Source organism: Equus przewalskii, chromosome 15 (genome assembly GCF_037783145.1).
Source record: "Equus przewalskii isolate Varuska chromosome 15, EquPr2, whole genome shotgun sequence".
Lineage (NCBI taxonomy): Eukaryota > Metazoa > Chordata > Mammalia > Perissodactyla > Equidae > Equus > Equus przewalskii.
Genome location: NC_091845.1, coordinates 62,315,994 through 62,330,517, shown reverse-complemented (window position 1 = coordinate 62,330,517; position 14,524 = coordinate 62,315,994). Strand labels below are relative to the sequence as shown.

Below are 14,524 nucleotides of genomic sequence, written 5' to 3'. Positions count from 1 at the left end.
TTATCAACATGAGGTATTTCACAGCCTTGGTTGATAACAAGCTTTCTTAGTTTTCTTCCTCAGTCATTGATCGTTTCTTCATAGCCTTGGTGGACGTGTTTCAATAACTGAAGTTTAGACATTGGAGTGTCCGGGATTATTTCCATGGACCCCTCTACTTCCCTACATGCATTCACTCCCCCCGTAATCTCGTCTAGTTCCTGGGCTTTCAGCAACATTCCCCAATTTTTATCTTCTTTGTGGATTTCCTCTGTGAGCTTCAAACTCAGTTAGCCCTGGTGCACCTCCATTTCAATAGCAATAAACACTTCAGAATTAACGTGTACAATGGGAAACTCCTGATCTTCCCTCAAAATCTGCTCTAAGTGCAATCTGTCTCATCCTATCAGCTGCTGAGGCCAGAAATCTTAGAGTTTTTGGTTTTTTTGTTCTTCTCCTAGTTTCTCTCTTTAATTTACCATATATAATCCATCAGGAAATTTGTTGGCTCCACATTCAGAATAAATTCAGAATCTGACCACCATTCATCCACTCCACCATTGAGACCCAGTCCAAGCCACGAGCATCTTTTGTCTGGATTATTGTAGTGTATTCCTACTTAGCTGACCCATTTCTTCTCTTGCCCCTGTGCCTCTGAGAAGACAAATGAGGAACAACCAGCTCATAGGTGCTCAATGAAGAGCTTTGGAACAAAATGCAAGAAGGCATTGTTCTTAAAGTATGGTTTCAAAGGAAACTTAGACATTGACTCCAAGTGACTTTCTCAGAAATCTTAAAAAAAAGTCGCAGATGTAAAATAAAAATAAAACTCAAGGGAGGCCATTCTAAGTGGAGCTAAGGTAAGTAGGTAGCCTTCACACACTCTGCCATGCCTCCACCTAAGGAAGGCATTGTTCATAGCAGAAATACCTTTTCCATATCCCTGCTCATCAAGACTTTCCCTCACTACTGTATTTAAAACTGTGGTAACCTGGTCTCAGCCCTCACTAGCTTTTCCTATTCCTTTGATCTTTTTTATGTTACTTCATAGTACCATTGACATATTATATATTTATTTCTATATAGATACATATATATATTTTTTTGCTGAGGAAGATTTGCCATGAGTGTTACATCTGTTGCCAATTTTCTTCTTTTTGCTGATGAAGATTTGCCCTGAGCTAACATCTGTTGCCAGTATTCCTCTATTTTGTATGTGAGCTACCACCACAGCATGGCCACTGATATGAATGGTGTATGTCTGTGCCTGGAAACCGAACCAGGGCTGCCAAAGCAGAGTGCGCTGAACTTAACCACTAGGCCACTGGGACTGGCCCATATTTCTATATTTTTTATTGTTGGTTTTCCCTATTAGAGTGTAACAACATAAGGGCGGAGTTTTTTGCTGTTTTGTTCACATTCTATTCCCAGGTCTAGAACAGTGCACAGCACATAAGTTTTATTGTTCAGGTCACAGCAGAGAATAAAATTCTATTCAAAGAGTAAGAGTTATTTTTTGCTGATTTGTTTGTTTGTTTTAAGGAGAGAGTATATAAGGAGGTATGTAAGGAAAAAAACAAGGGATTTGAGGCACCCAGAAATTAGCAACTGTGGGAGCGGGAAGTCCTTAATAATCCTGAGGAGCGGGAGGAAGTAGGGAGGCTAAAGAGGTACTGGAGCTCAGTGAGAGCTGAAGCCATGGTGGGGGGTGCCTGCCAGGAACTGCAGTCACACAGCCTGAAGCAATGAGGGGGCAGGGGATATATGCCCTGACCTCTGTCTCTGCCTTTAAATCTCCTGCTGATGCTGTCCACTGGTCAAACCCAATGGAAGGCCAAGGTCAATGGAGCCCAGCAATATAGGTTGGGGTCAGCTTCCCAGGGCACAGAGCCAGGCGGAGAGGATGAGAATGAATCTGAGGGACAATTGGAGAACAACCAGCTAATATGCACTTAATAAATACCAATGGAACAAATGCAAGGCAATGTCCTTAAAATACAGTTTCAAAGGAAACTTAGAAATCGAATCAAAATGCCTGTTTACGTCAGAGACCTTCAAAAATGTCAAGGACATAAAATCAAAATAAAACTCAAAAGAGGCAATTCTCAGAGAGGTTAATAAAGGAGGTTCTAACATGAACCAAGGAGGAATGGCTATTTGCACAGTGGACCCTTTGGTCAAATTAAAGTGTTCACAAGGAAGGGCAGATATACATGTCCCCAAATTTCACAATTCTCTGTAAGTTCTACCTGTAACTCCTTTGTTTAACTAGGTGGCATTCACGGATTGCATCATTAATTCAACTCCCTGCCATGCTGCAGCTCTAGGCTGCTCAGCTAGCATTCACGCAAGGTGCACGGGCTTCACAGTGACAACTGATCAGATGACAGGGCCAGTCTGTAAACACCACACGCTTCCTGCTCTCTTTGATTGTATACCCTACTTTTGGTGAGCTCTGCTTTATGACAAGAGATCTAGGAACCGATCTGACATCAAGAAGCCAGAATAGCAGACATCACAGCCATCACCCCCTGCGTGTAACAGGGGAGAAAAGGTAAAACTCAACTTTCAGATCTGAGGTTTGAGGGAGGGATTCTTTTAAGCAGCCATGCCGCCTGGAACTAGAATTTATTATTTCTGTAAATAGTAAGGAGACACAGGTAAGAGATGAAAACCGCAAAGCAGCTACTGAGGCTTTCTGCTCTGAGGGATTCGAGAAGCTCAAAAAACTTCCCTCAGCAAAACTGCCCTTTATACTCTGTCTGCAGATTTACTTCTGCTTCAGGAGGAAAGCTTGGAGCAGAAACAGCCTGTGGAGAGCCCACGAGTCGGAGAGTTGGGGGTTATGCTTGTGTGGCTTTATCTTTCCTCTTAAGTAGGTAGGTTTGGAAAGAAAGAAACAGAAAAAGACAGAAAACAATGAAAGGAGAAATACAGTTGCCCATTTTTATGGTCATATAGATGAAAAGCACATTCTGCTTTTCCTCCTTTTGCTCTCATCAGAGGCCCACAGAGTAGGGCATTCAGGAAGAAAGAGACAAAGCAGCATGTTTCATGCCATGTCAAGGAGCAGGCCCATCAATTCAGCAGCCTGCAGAGCTCCCCTCCCTGCAAAGCGTTTGTTGCTGAAACAACATTATTGCTGGCTTTGACTCAGGAAGCTCTAAAGGCAGTTTTTCCCCTGTAGCTATGAGGTGCTGACCTCACTGCTGGAATTGGAAGATAAGAAAAATGTTTTAATCCATATGTTAATTATTGAAATTAGAACTGCCAAACAAATATTTTGGAAAACTTCAAGTTGCTTCCAAACGTGGCACTTTCCATTTTAAGCCCAAAGTGTAATTGTGTATTCAAAGGCTCAGATCTTCCCTAAGATTCATGCATTATGTATGCTGTACTTCCCTGGGACACGGAGGATGTCACGCTCTGCATCCTGCTGAAATGGGGAAATAATTTCGGACCGAGTTGGACTTGAAAAAGTATCAAAATTTATAAAAGAAAAGAAAAGAAAAAACTTGGAACCCACTTTTTGGGACTCAGAAACTTTCCTAATATAGAGACTTTCTTTTGGGTAAAAAATTAAGATGAAAATCTTAATAACTACAGAAGTATCTGTAGTTATTCTTTTTTGGAAAAAAAAGGTATTTCTAAAAGAGATTGTTCTCGAACAAGGTTCAGCACGCTTTTTCTGTAAAGGGCCAAATACTAAATGTTTTAGGCTATGTGGTGACATGATCCCCATCATAAATACCCAACTCTGTCATTGTGCTGCAAAAACAGCGACGTTTCAACAAATTGGTGAGACAGTGTTCCAATTAAACTGTATTTACAAGGACAGGTGGTCAAACAGATTTGGCCTGCAAGCTGTAGTTTGACAACCCCTGGTGTAAAATATGCTTTTACATATTAATTACTATTTTTACTAGGCAAGTTAAATATTTAAAAACATACAATATTGCCTACTTTTGTAAGTTGAAGATTCTCCTTATAAATTCCTGGCCTCTTTCATCAGCTGGACAAGTACAGATTTCCCCACATCAACATCAATTAAGAAGGGAGACATTTATACTGCCAATATCAAAGTGCTCCTCAGAACAGATCAAGCATCCTGTCTGTATTGGGCTTAATATTTCCATCGTCAGATTTAATAAAATCTTAATAGTTTTCAAAGCCAGGCCCACAAACATTTTCTCTAACTTCTGCCTCAAAATTATATGTTAAATTCAGCCACTGGTACCCAAGGCAGTTCCATTGCAACGGCTTTCTGCTGCTCTAGGCCAGGCCAGGCTAAGGGAGTTTGAACATCTGTCTCTAGCAACTCCACTCAGAGTCTCTATTCGGAGATTCCTGTCAAATCAAATGAAAAGGGGTAGAATGTAATAACATCCCTTTAGATTCACTGCCTGATTCTCATTTAGTTGTCCTGATTTCTTTTAGTCTCTGGGCGCATCTGCCGGTGCTCATTTTTATGGCTGATTTATGGTAAAGGTTTGATTAAGATACCTCCATATCTTGCAATGCTTAAAATATGCAGCATGGAGCAGGAGAAGAGCAGAGTTTAAACTGTCAGTTCAAGGTCAACCCGAAATATTTTAGTCCCTCCAGCCAAGCCAGTGAGGTTGGCCAACTCACTAGTCTATTCACAGACAGCCTATTGCTTCATGTTTGGTGCATCTGGGAAACTCAGGGAAACAGACTGCTTTCAAAACAAGCCCTATTTTTTGGTCATGCCACAGTACAGGTATTTCAACTGTATCAATGTAGTCTGTCATCATAATGTAGAAAATTCAGAAGAATTATAATTTTTCTGTGTTCAGAAGTAAGTAAATATTTTTGTTTGTTTAGGAGCCTCAGTTCCTGCTCATCAAAATCCATTTTTATAATTGCCTTCACTCATATCACTTAATGTGCTTTGATGACATTTCTCAGATGACCTTGAAAACAGGTAAACTCTCTCTTGTGTGCAGCGTGGAAATTTAGATAAATGCAATTAATTAAAATAAGTATGGGTAGAATTTGATATCATTGATTTGAAACAGCTTAACACTAAAATCACTGACCAGGCAGCATTGTTTTACAAACTCGAGTTGGGAAAGCCAGATGGCACACGGTGGAAGAATCTTGCCAATAGCGGTAGGTAAACGTGACTTCAGTAGAACAGGAGAATATAATGAGTATTGTGGTTCTCTCCACAAGAGCCTTTGCTTCTCTCATTTTATGAAATGTGTGAATTAGTGGCTAGGATCTGCTTTGTCTAACCCCATGAATGTAATCCCATCCCCTTGCCTCAGTGGTTGGTTGAGGTTGAGGTTCCATGCCAATTAGTGCATAGCATTCCATTGGTACTTTGCACACATAATCAGGGCCAGTAAGACAGGAAGAAAAGTGCAAGTAACTATAGGAAAGAGGTTACTCACATGTCAGGAAAGCCATGCCATGCCTTGAAAACATCATTGCAGAGTCAAACCAAACCAGCTCTAAAGTTAGACCATCAGGTCATATGATGTATATAATCCTTTTACTGTTTTATAAGTAGAATTTATATTTTTTAATTATAAAGTATTTCAAATACACAGTATTTCAAATAATCCCTTTACTGTTTTATAAGTATAATTTATATTTTTTAATTATAAAATATTTCAAATATATAGAAAATTTAAAGTATTTCAAATATACAAATTTGTATAGAGAAAATACACAAATATACTAAGACAAATATCCAAGTACCTCACTTTTATTAGGAGATGTAAACACTTTTCTATATTGATATTAAATCCATTTTTTAAAAAAATGTGTTTAAAATGTTGTAGCCTCATAATTCTGTACTCAAGTAATTAAAAATAGAAATAGCCCCACCACGGAAGCATTAGTGATGCATTCTGTGTAGTAGAGACAGGATATCTCTCCTTTTTAGCAAGTTCAGGTTAAAAGCCTAAGAAAAACACAGTAAATAAAACAGCTTTGCTACTGAAAACATAATCCAAATGACATGAATCAACGTGGAATGTGAACCAATTTGAGATTCTTATATCACACTAGGATTGTAAGAATGGAAAATGAGCACCAGAAACAGAACAAAGTATTTTCCCTTATCATTCCTGACCAAAGATATGCCAATACTTTGATAAGGAGACCACAGGTAACTTCCACTATTGCCACATCCTGTGGCGCATTTGAATGATGAGTTCTCTTCACGTCCTCATTATGCTGTGTGTATGGGATTCCAGCATAGGGACTTACGCTGAAGAGAGGTAAATAAATTAGAAGGAGCCAAAAGACCTTGGAGACCATCATCCTGTAGCTCAGATGAAGCCGTCCAGGCAAGCAGCTGTGCCTTCTTATAAAGGTCCTTTTCCTGTTTGCATGGGCCCTGTCACATCTGCCACTACAGATCTCACAGTGCTGTGCCAATAGCCCTAATGACCTAAAACACACTGAACTTCCAGTCAGACTGAACTATTAGCTCAATTACAACTGGTCTTGGTTGTTTCCAGGATTTCCAGAGCCTAATGAAGGTAGACTAATGTCATCCTCCATCCCACTCCACTTTCGGTCTGAAAAATACACTTTCCCTTCCTTTCCTGACTTTACCTCACTTTGTGTACAAATATGTGAAAATATATGCAAATAATATGCTTGCAAAGGGATATACATATTTGAAAATACACACATAAATATTCATAGACTCCACTGTCCTCAAAATCTCAGAGGCCAGTAGCATAAAATCATGTTGGGGAACCATATTAGAGTTCATATCTAAGCAAACTAACTCACTGACACTGGATTACATGTATCATCTAAAAAATAAAACTATATACTGATAGTTTAATTTCTTTTCTCTCTGTATTTCATCATTTGCCCCACTTATTTCAATTTTGTCGAACTAAATGCTCAAAGTTGTTGACATTCTTTTTAAAATAAATGTCAGCATTTGATTATATTTTATAATCTATTTTCTTTTTTCTGAGCCATTGTAGGTACTCATTATTTGTTGGGTGTACGGATGGATGAATAAATTAATAAATGTCAAAATGCTCATATTAAACATTTGTCTTCATTCTTCGAGCAACTTTCTTGGCTATGAGAAATAAAAATAGCATTCACATTTAACACATATAGAATGGTCATCAAATCATAGTTTTTAAACTTACATTTCCCAGGGCAAACCTGTATTTAACCAAATAGCATTTAACTCAAGAGTTGGGGAAATTTAATAGTGGAGATAAGATAAGAAGCTATGGAGGATCTACTGAATACTGGAAGAGAGTTGTTCAGCAAGGATTTAACTCAGAAAAGGACAAGGACTTTCAAAGAAAAACAGTCAATATATGTCAGTATGATTGATGCAGAAAGGCCGGAAGTTTTAAAGACTGGACTTATGTTACCAGCAGAGAAAGAAAGTAAAAGCTATTAGTGTATCTATGTGGACACAAGGAAGTGGCAAGTTAGATACAGGCATCTATAGAATACGAACATAGTGAGTTCACAGTGCTTCCCACACATCATGGTGCACGTGAGTCGCCTGGGGATCTTGTTCAAAATGCAGATTCTGATTCACTATGTCTGGGGGAGGTACTACATTTCTAGTGAGCTCACTCATTGCAAGAGATGATGCCAATATTGCTTGTTCATGGACCATACATTTTGTAGTAAAGAAACAGGATGCTTATAATAAATAAAGAAGATAACTATAGGCAACGACTATGCCTCAGCAATATATATGTTGTGTATATAATTTGCTCATGTGTATACACTCACACACAGAGTTCATTTCATAGTTCAACTTTCAACTAGTCCTTTTGTTGCCATTTTGAAAACCTGAGTTCAACAACGCAGATCTTTCAAAGTAAAGGTACGTGATTTTTGACCCTTATCATGAGGTCTGATTGGCTGGCCAGGTAAGCATCCTTTTCATATCATTTATGATAAAAATGGAATGCATTAGATGAAGAGTCTAAGGAAAGTTACAAATTCTTAGAGCATCAATTACATCGTCTATTATTTGGGCTATTTGCACTGCCTCTGAGTCCTTGTTCCTTTAATTCTAGCTGAGTGCCTGGAAAAGTTGATTAATCCTTATGAGCCTCAGTTTCCCTGTTTTTAAATAGTGAATGAAATATAATCTTTTGAAGATCAAACAAGGTAATATATTCAAAGTGCTTAGCACAGTCTTTGGCACATCATGGAGTCTCATTAAATGACAGTGTTATAAATACTAGAAAATAATCCGGTATTGTTACCCATTTTCTAAAGGACTATTCAGGTTTATTATTATTGTTATGACTCTAAAATTAGTCTTTTGGCTGTGGTGTGCCTGAAGATAACTATAAAGCTTTCCATTACATTGTTTATTTCCTTCTGCCACCTTGTTTAATTCTATTCATTGTGTCTTCTTACTAAGAAGCTTAGTATTCAAGCCTAAAAATGTCCTCGTAAAATATCATTCTTTATTATGCCAATAACTCAGAAATGTAGGTCAAGTAAATACAAGTGGTATGTGAAATGAAGCCTTTAGAGTTAATAGCCCTACTGACCAGATAGTCAAGCATTGTTAGTATGAGTATAATGGCCTGGAGGAGCCATCCTACCTTTGGAACAATGCTTTTCTTCTCTTTTGCAGCAAATAGTCTGGGGGTTGGGGGGAGGGCATTTTTTACTTTCGGAGACGCCTACCACTTGCCATATCTACTTTCACTTGGTGTAATACAATTGTTTTTCTTCCAGTCATTATTTATAAGATTAGGCTATGATGGCACTACAAGTAATTAGAGCATATGCTCCACATTATGGGCTTCCGGAGCCCTTAAGAAATACCATGAATCTGCTATACAACTTATAAATAGATGAAATCAATACACAGTGAAACCTCAAAAACTCATTGCATGCTAGTTTAGAATTTGTGATTTATCAGACATAGGCCTGACTGAATTTGCTTTTGCGTTATCTGTGAAAGAAAAAAAAATCTTTGTTAACCAATTTAACCAGGTCATTTGCCTTTCTTAAAGAATGTATTATTGTCAAGGCATTGAAAATGGGTCCAGGTAGAACAGTGTGATAAACAGTGCTTTCAGTTCTTTAAAGCAAATCTGTGGATCTTCTTTGACAATATTGTTAATGTGCATTCTTGAATATTACAAATAAATTTTTAGAAGTCATTTGGAATGTCTTTATTGGGAACTTACTAAGGTAGGGTAGAGAGCTGAGGACTGCTGGGTAAATTGTTAAATTAGAAGGTCTTATAGCTTAAAAAACTTACTTTGTGGGAGAACTTGATCTTTCACTTACACAGACTGAATTTCCTTCCCATTAAAATGACCTTGCTCAATACCAGGGTTCCTGAAATTCAAGTACTATATAATTTATCTAGTCACTTTGTTCAAATGTTTACACTTTACGACTTAACAACCAAGAGATTTTTTTTTTTTTAAAGATTTTATTATTTCCTTTTTCTCCCCAAAGCCCCCCGGTACATAGTTGTATATTCTTCGTTGTGGGTTCTTCTAGTTGTGGCATGTGGGACGCTGCCTCAGCGTGGTCTGATGAGCAGTGCCATGTCCGCGCCCAGGATTCGAACCAACGAAACACTGGGCTACCTGCAGCGGAGCGCGCGAACTTAACCACTCAGCCACGGGGCCAGCCCCAACAACCAAGAGATTTTTAAGTGCAAATATAAGTATTTTATTTGTAGCTTAGTGCTATAATTTATCCTGTTTGGGTTACCAGATGGTGTGACAGTGCAAAGGACACACAAAATTTACATCATCGGGCTTCACTAGCTGGGCAAATAATACTAGATTATATCATCATTTAGAATTATAAATATAATATGCCAGTATACTTCAATATGTATGTTTATAACATTAGTATGTGTACATATAAATATATACATTGGTAATTTAAAAAATAGCAAAATATATAAAACAGTTTTATTTTGATTTTATAAATGTGGAATTAAAAAGCAAATACTGAGGAACCCTCATACACTGTTGGTGGGAATGCAAACTGGTACACCCACTATGGAAAACGGTATGAAGATTTCTCAAAAAGTTAAAAATAGAAATACCCTATGACCCAGCCATCCCATTACTGGGTATCTATCCTAAGAACCTGAAATCAGAAATCCCAAGAGTGCCTTGCACCCCTATGTTCATTGCAGCATTATTTACAATAGCCAAGATGTGGAACCAACCTACATGCCCAGAAACTGATGATTGGATAAAGAAGATATGGTATATATACACAATGGAATATTACTCAGCCATAAAAAAAGACAAAATTGGCCCATTCACAGCAACGTGGATGGACCTCGAGGGTATTATGTTAAGCGAAATAAGCCAGTCAGAGAAAGACGAACTCTATATGACTCCACTCATAGGTGGAAGTTAGTATATTGACAAGGAGATCTGATCGGTGGTTACCAGGGAAAAGGGGGGGTGGGGGGAGGGCACAAAGGGGGAAGTGGTGTACCCACAACATGACTAACAAAAATGTACAACTGAAATCTCACAAGGTTGTAATCTATCATAACATTAATTAAAAAAAAAAAAAAATACTGAGCCGGGTCCTGTGGCCAAGTGGTTAAGTTCATGTGCTCTGCTTCGGCGGCCGGGGTTTCACTCATTCGGATCTTGGGTGCAGACATGGCACCGCTCATCAAGCCACACTGAGGTGGCATCCCACATAGCAGAGCCAGAATGACCTACAACTAGAATATACAACTATGTACTTGGGGGCTTTGGGGAGAAGAAGAAGAAGGAAAAATAAAAGATTGGCAACAGATGTTAGCTTAGGAGCCAATCTTGGAAAAAAAAAAACACTGTCCTGGTTTTATGAGTGCACCACTATGCATCCATAGCAGTGGTTCTCAAACTTGAGTTTGTATCAGACTCAAATGGAGGGTGGACTTGTAAAGAGAGTTTCTGATTTAGTAAGCCAGGGGTGGAACCCAAGAGCTTGCATTTCTAACAAGTCCCCCTGCTGATGCTGATGCTGCTGGTCCTGGCAAGCAGACTTTGAGAGCCCCTGCTCTAGAATACTTGACTTTTATTTGGTATACACAGTAGCTAGATGTTCTTTTTTCTTTTTTTTTTTGTGAGGAAGACTGTCCCTGAGCTAACATCTGTGCCAGGCTTCCTCTACTTTGTATATGGGATGCCACGACATCCTGGCTTGATGAGCAGTGTATAGATCCACGCCTGGGATCTCTGAACCTATGAACCCTGGGCAGCTGATGCGGAGCATGTGAACCCAACCGCCATGCCACCAGGTCAGCCCCTAGATGTTGTCTTTTGACTCTTATTTTTCCCCATCATAGCAAAGATTTACAGCAAAGATTTATTACCGTGCTTTTATCATCATATTCTTTAAGTCAACCATTAGAATCATCTGAGTATTTTAAAAAATGCCAATATCTGAGCCCCAAATCTTTAGGCTGAAGGTGAGGCCAGGGACTCTACATCAGTGGTTCCCAAACTTTGCTGCCTATTAGAATCCACTAGGGAGCTTTTAAAAATTCTGAAGCCCAGGCTGCACCCCCTACCAAAGAAATCAGGATCTCTGGGGGTGGGACTCAGGCCTCACTGGATCTCCAGGTGATTCAAGTTGCAGCCAAAGTTGAGAGCCATGTGCAGGCTTGGGAAGCACTGCATTAGGAGTCTGTATTCCAAAGCGTACTCTCTTGCTCTCTTCCTAGAGGTTTACAATAATCATGAAAAACAGTCTCTCTCTCTCTCTGTCAAGACCACATCTTGATCACACATTTGCATTTACTCTATTTGCATTTAAGTCTCTAATTTTATTATTTATAAATGTTCTACTGGAAATACATATATTTCAAAGTTATTTTTAAATAAGTCATGCTATTTTATTAGCTTATTTTAATGCTTCTCAATCTCTCACTTAGTGCCAGAGGAAATATATTTTAGTAAGGAAAAAATCCAACAGACTTGTTAGTAAGTTTTGAGAACTTAGACCAGAGCAGTCCAACAGAACTTTCTGAGTTGATGGAAATCTTTATTTGTTCTGTTTAAGACAGTAGCCACTAGCCACACGTGACTTTTGAACACTTAAAATGTAGCTAGTCCACCTGAGAAATTGAACTTTAAATTTTTTTAACTTTAATTTTAGTAATCATATGTGGTTAGTGGCCACTATGTTGGTACAACCTTAAAGAATAAACTTAATCTAACACAACACTGGCCTGCAACAAGTAGTAGTAAATATTTTCTAAACTTCTGATAACACATATACATACTATATATATGATGATTATGTACTAGGCTCTGTGTTAAGGAATATCATGCATTATTTCATTTGAGTCTCATGATAAGCAGTTGGTAAAATTTTTCTGTAAACCTAGAGAGTAAGTATTTTAAGCTTTTGGGCCATGTCATCTCTGATGTAACGTTTCAACTCTGCTGCTGTAGTGAAAGCATCCATAGGCAATCCACATATAAATGGGTGTGCTGTATATCAATAAAACTTTATTTATAAAATAGGCAGCAAGAAAGATTTGGCTCATTGGACATAATCTGTAGACCCCTCTTCATGATACTCCTATAATTTTATAAATGAGGAAATAGCAGAAAGTGAGTGCATAGCCACTCCAAGCAAGGGTCTCATTTTTACTATAAACACTGCTTCAACGTTCACCTCCCTATTTCTGATTATTGTTTTATTGGAACCATAAGAGGCAATTTCTTGACATGAATTATCTATAATAAGGAACTCCTTCCTCCACTTTGTTTCTGGACATCTGTTTAGAGACAAATGTCCTTATACTGTTATTAGGCTCCTATTATAATGTGCTTATAAGCTGGGAGTTTGTGCTATAATTCTTGGTTCCAGCTACTGGACAGAAAGGAGAGTTGTTACATAGCACTTAACCATTATGTGAATGTACTTATATTATTGTTAAATACAGCTATAAGAAGCTGATCTGCCATATATGTTTATTAATTCACCTAACAGTAATTGAATGACTATTATATTCAAGGCACAATGCTGGGTACTATTGTGGAATATAGGAGGATACAGCATAATTCTTTCAGAGAACTTGGAGTCTGAGTAAGGAAATACAATGTACATACATCACTGTAATATAAGTTGACTTGAGAGGTAGAGGCTAAGAATTTAGGGGTCCAGAGAAGCTAGAGATCACTTTGCACTAGAATTCAATTGAATTCAATTAATGTTCACCTACTAAATGTCTACTTTGCCTAGAATTTTGCTAGACTACTGAAAGAATACAAAAGAAGAAAAATACTAGGTTTCCTGTTTCTTTAGTTTAAGATATTAAGTAGAAAAAAGCATGGATACATTCTTCAAACAACTAAAAGTGATTCTAAGGGGTATCAAAAGTATTCTATCGACTGTATAATGTAGCTGGTTAAGGAAATCAAAAGTAAAGAAGACCATTGCCAAATGTGATTAGCCTGTGAAGACACATCCTATGGGACGACCAATGTACAGGGCTAATAAGTTTGTGTTTACACAAGAAGCAATGTCATAATTTATTATCATGTGGATATCCTGGTTTACCATAAAAAAGAATTTTAGGTCAAAGTGAAATAACTATCACCCACCAATCAATAGGGTCGAAGACCTTCAAGACTTTACGTTGTATAATTGGAAACAAACTATGTCAAAATGTGTACCGTCAACATAGAAATCTTAGAACTCTTATGGTAGTACCGTATGATACATGGGATGAAGACTTTTGTGGTAACTGGGAATAGATGAAGGATGGTTAAGTCTTCAGTAAATAATCATTACTGGGACAAAAGCCAATTTGGTATATATCTGCTCTAAAGCACACAGCATTCAGTACAGCAGAAACAAGCCATTAACAGGAATGGAACAGCATCAACAATTAGAATCCCTTGGTACACACAATAATTTTTCACCTTTGTTTTTTAAAAAAACGGCCTTCAGTATATTTTTCTAATTTCAGCAAATTAACAATACACTTATCCTTGTTTCCACTCCTTTTCCTCATTTTCCTTCTTCTTACTATTCCTTTTAAAGGCACTATGTTGCCATTTTCTGGAATTACTTGGCAACCCTATTAGACATTTTTTTTTTGCTGTTAATCATAAATATACTGCCATTAATCCAAAATGTATGTTTGAAAGTATCATTGCAAGGAAAAACACATTATTTCACACATGTAAATCAGATGGGAAATAAAAACTATTTTCCTAGCATCTAAATAGGTTAGTAGAAGATGGTATGTTTTTACCTGAATAGAGCATGGTGTCCTCAATTACAGAAACACTTTCTTTAACTGCATTCCTATTTCATTGCGGACAAGTTATCCATCTGTTGCGTGGACACTTGAGGCAAATTGTGCCTTCCTGAATGAGACCCTATTTTCAGAGGTGAAATTTCAGGCTCTCTCATATACTATAGATTGCCTAAAACATGGAACGTTAAAATGCCACAACATCAGCTGGCAAGAATTATGGAAAAAAGATTCATTTTTTTCTCTATTTCAGTTGGAGTTTATTTTATTTTTTTTAACTTAAAGAGCCTGTTTTCCCTCCTA

General features: G+C 37.8%; 1 protein-coding gene across 1 annotated transcript in view; it reads right to left on the bottom strand.

Annotated features, from left to right (window-relative positions):
- The window catches only part of ZNF385D (zinc finger protein 385D), an 801,336-nt gene that overhangs the window by 375,227 nt on the left and 411,585 nt on the right, over positions 1-14,524 (bottom strand). The window lies entirely within an intron of this gene.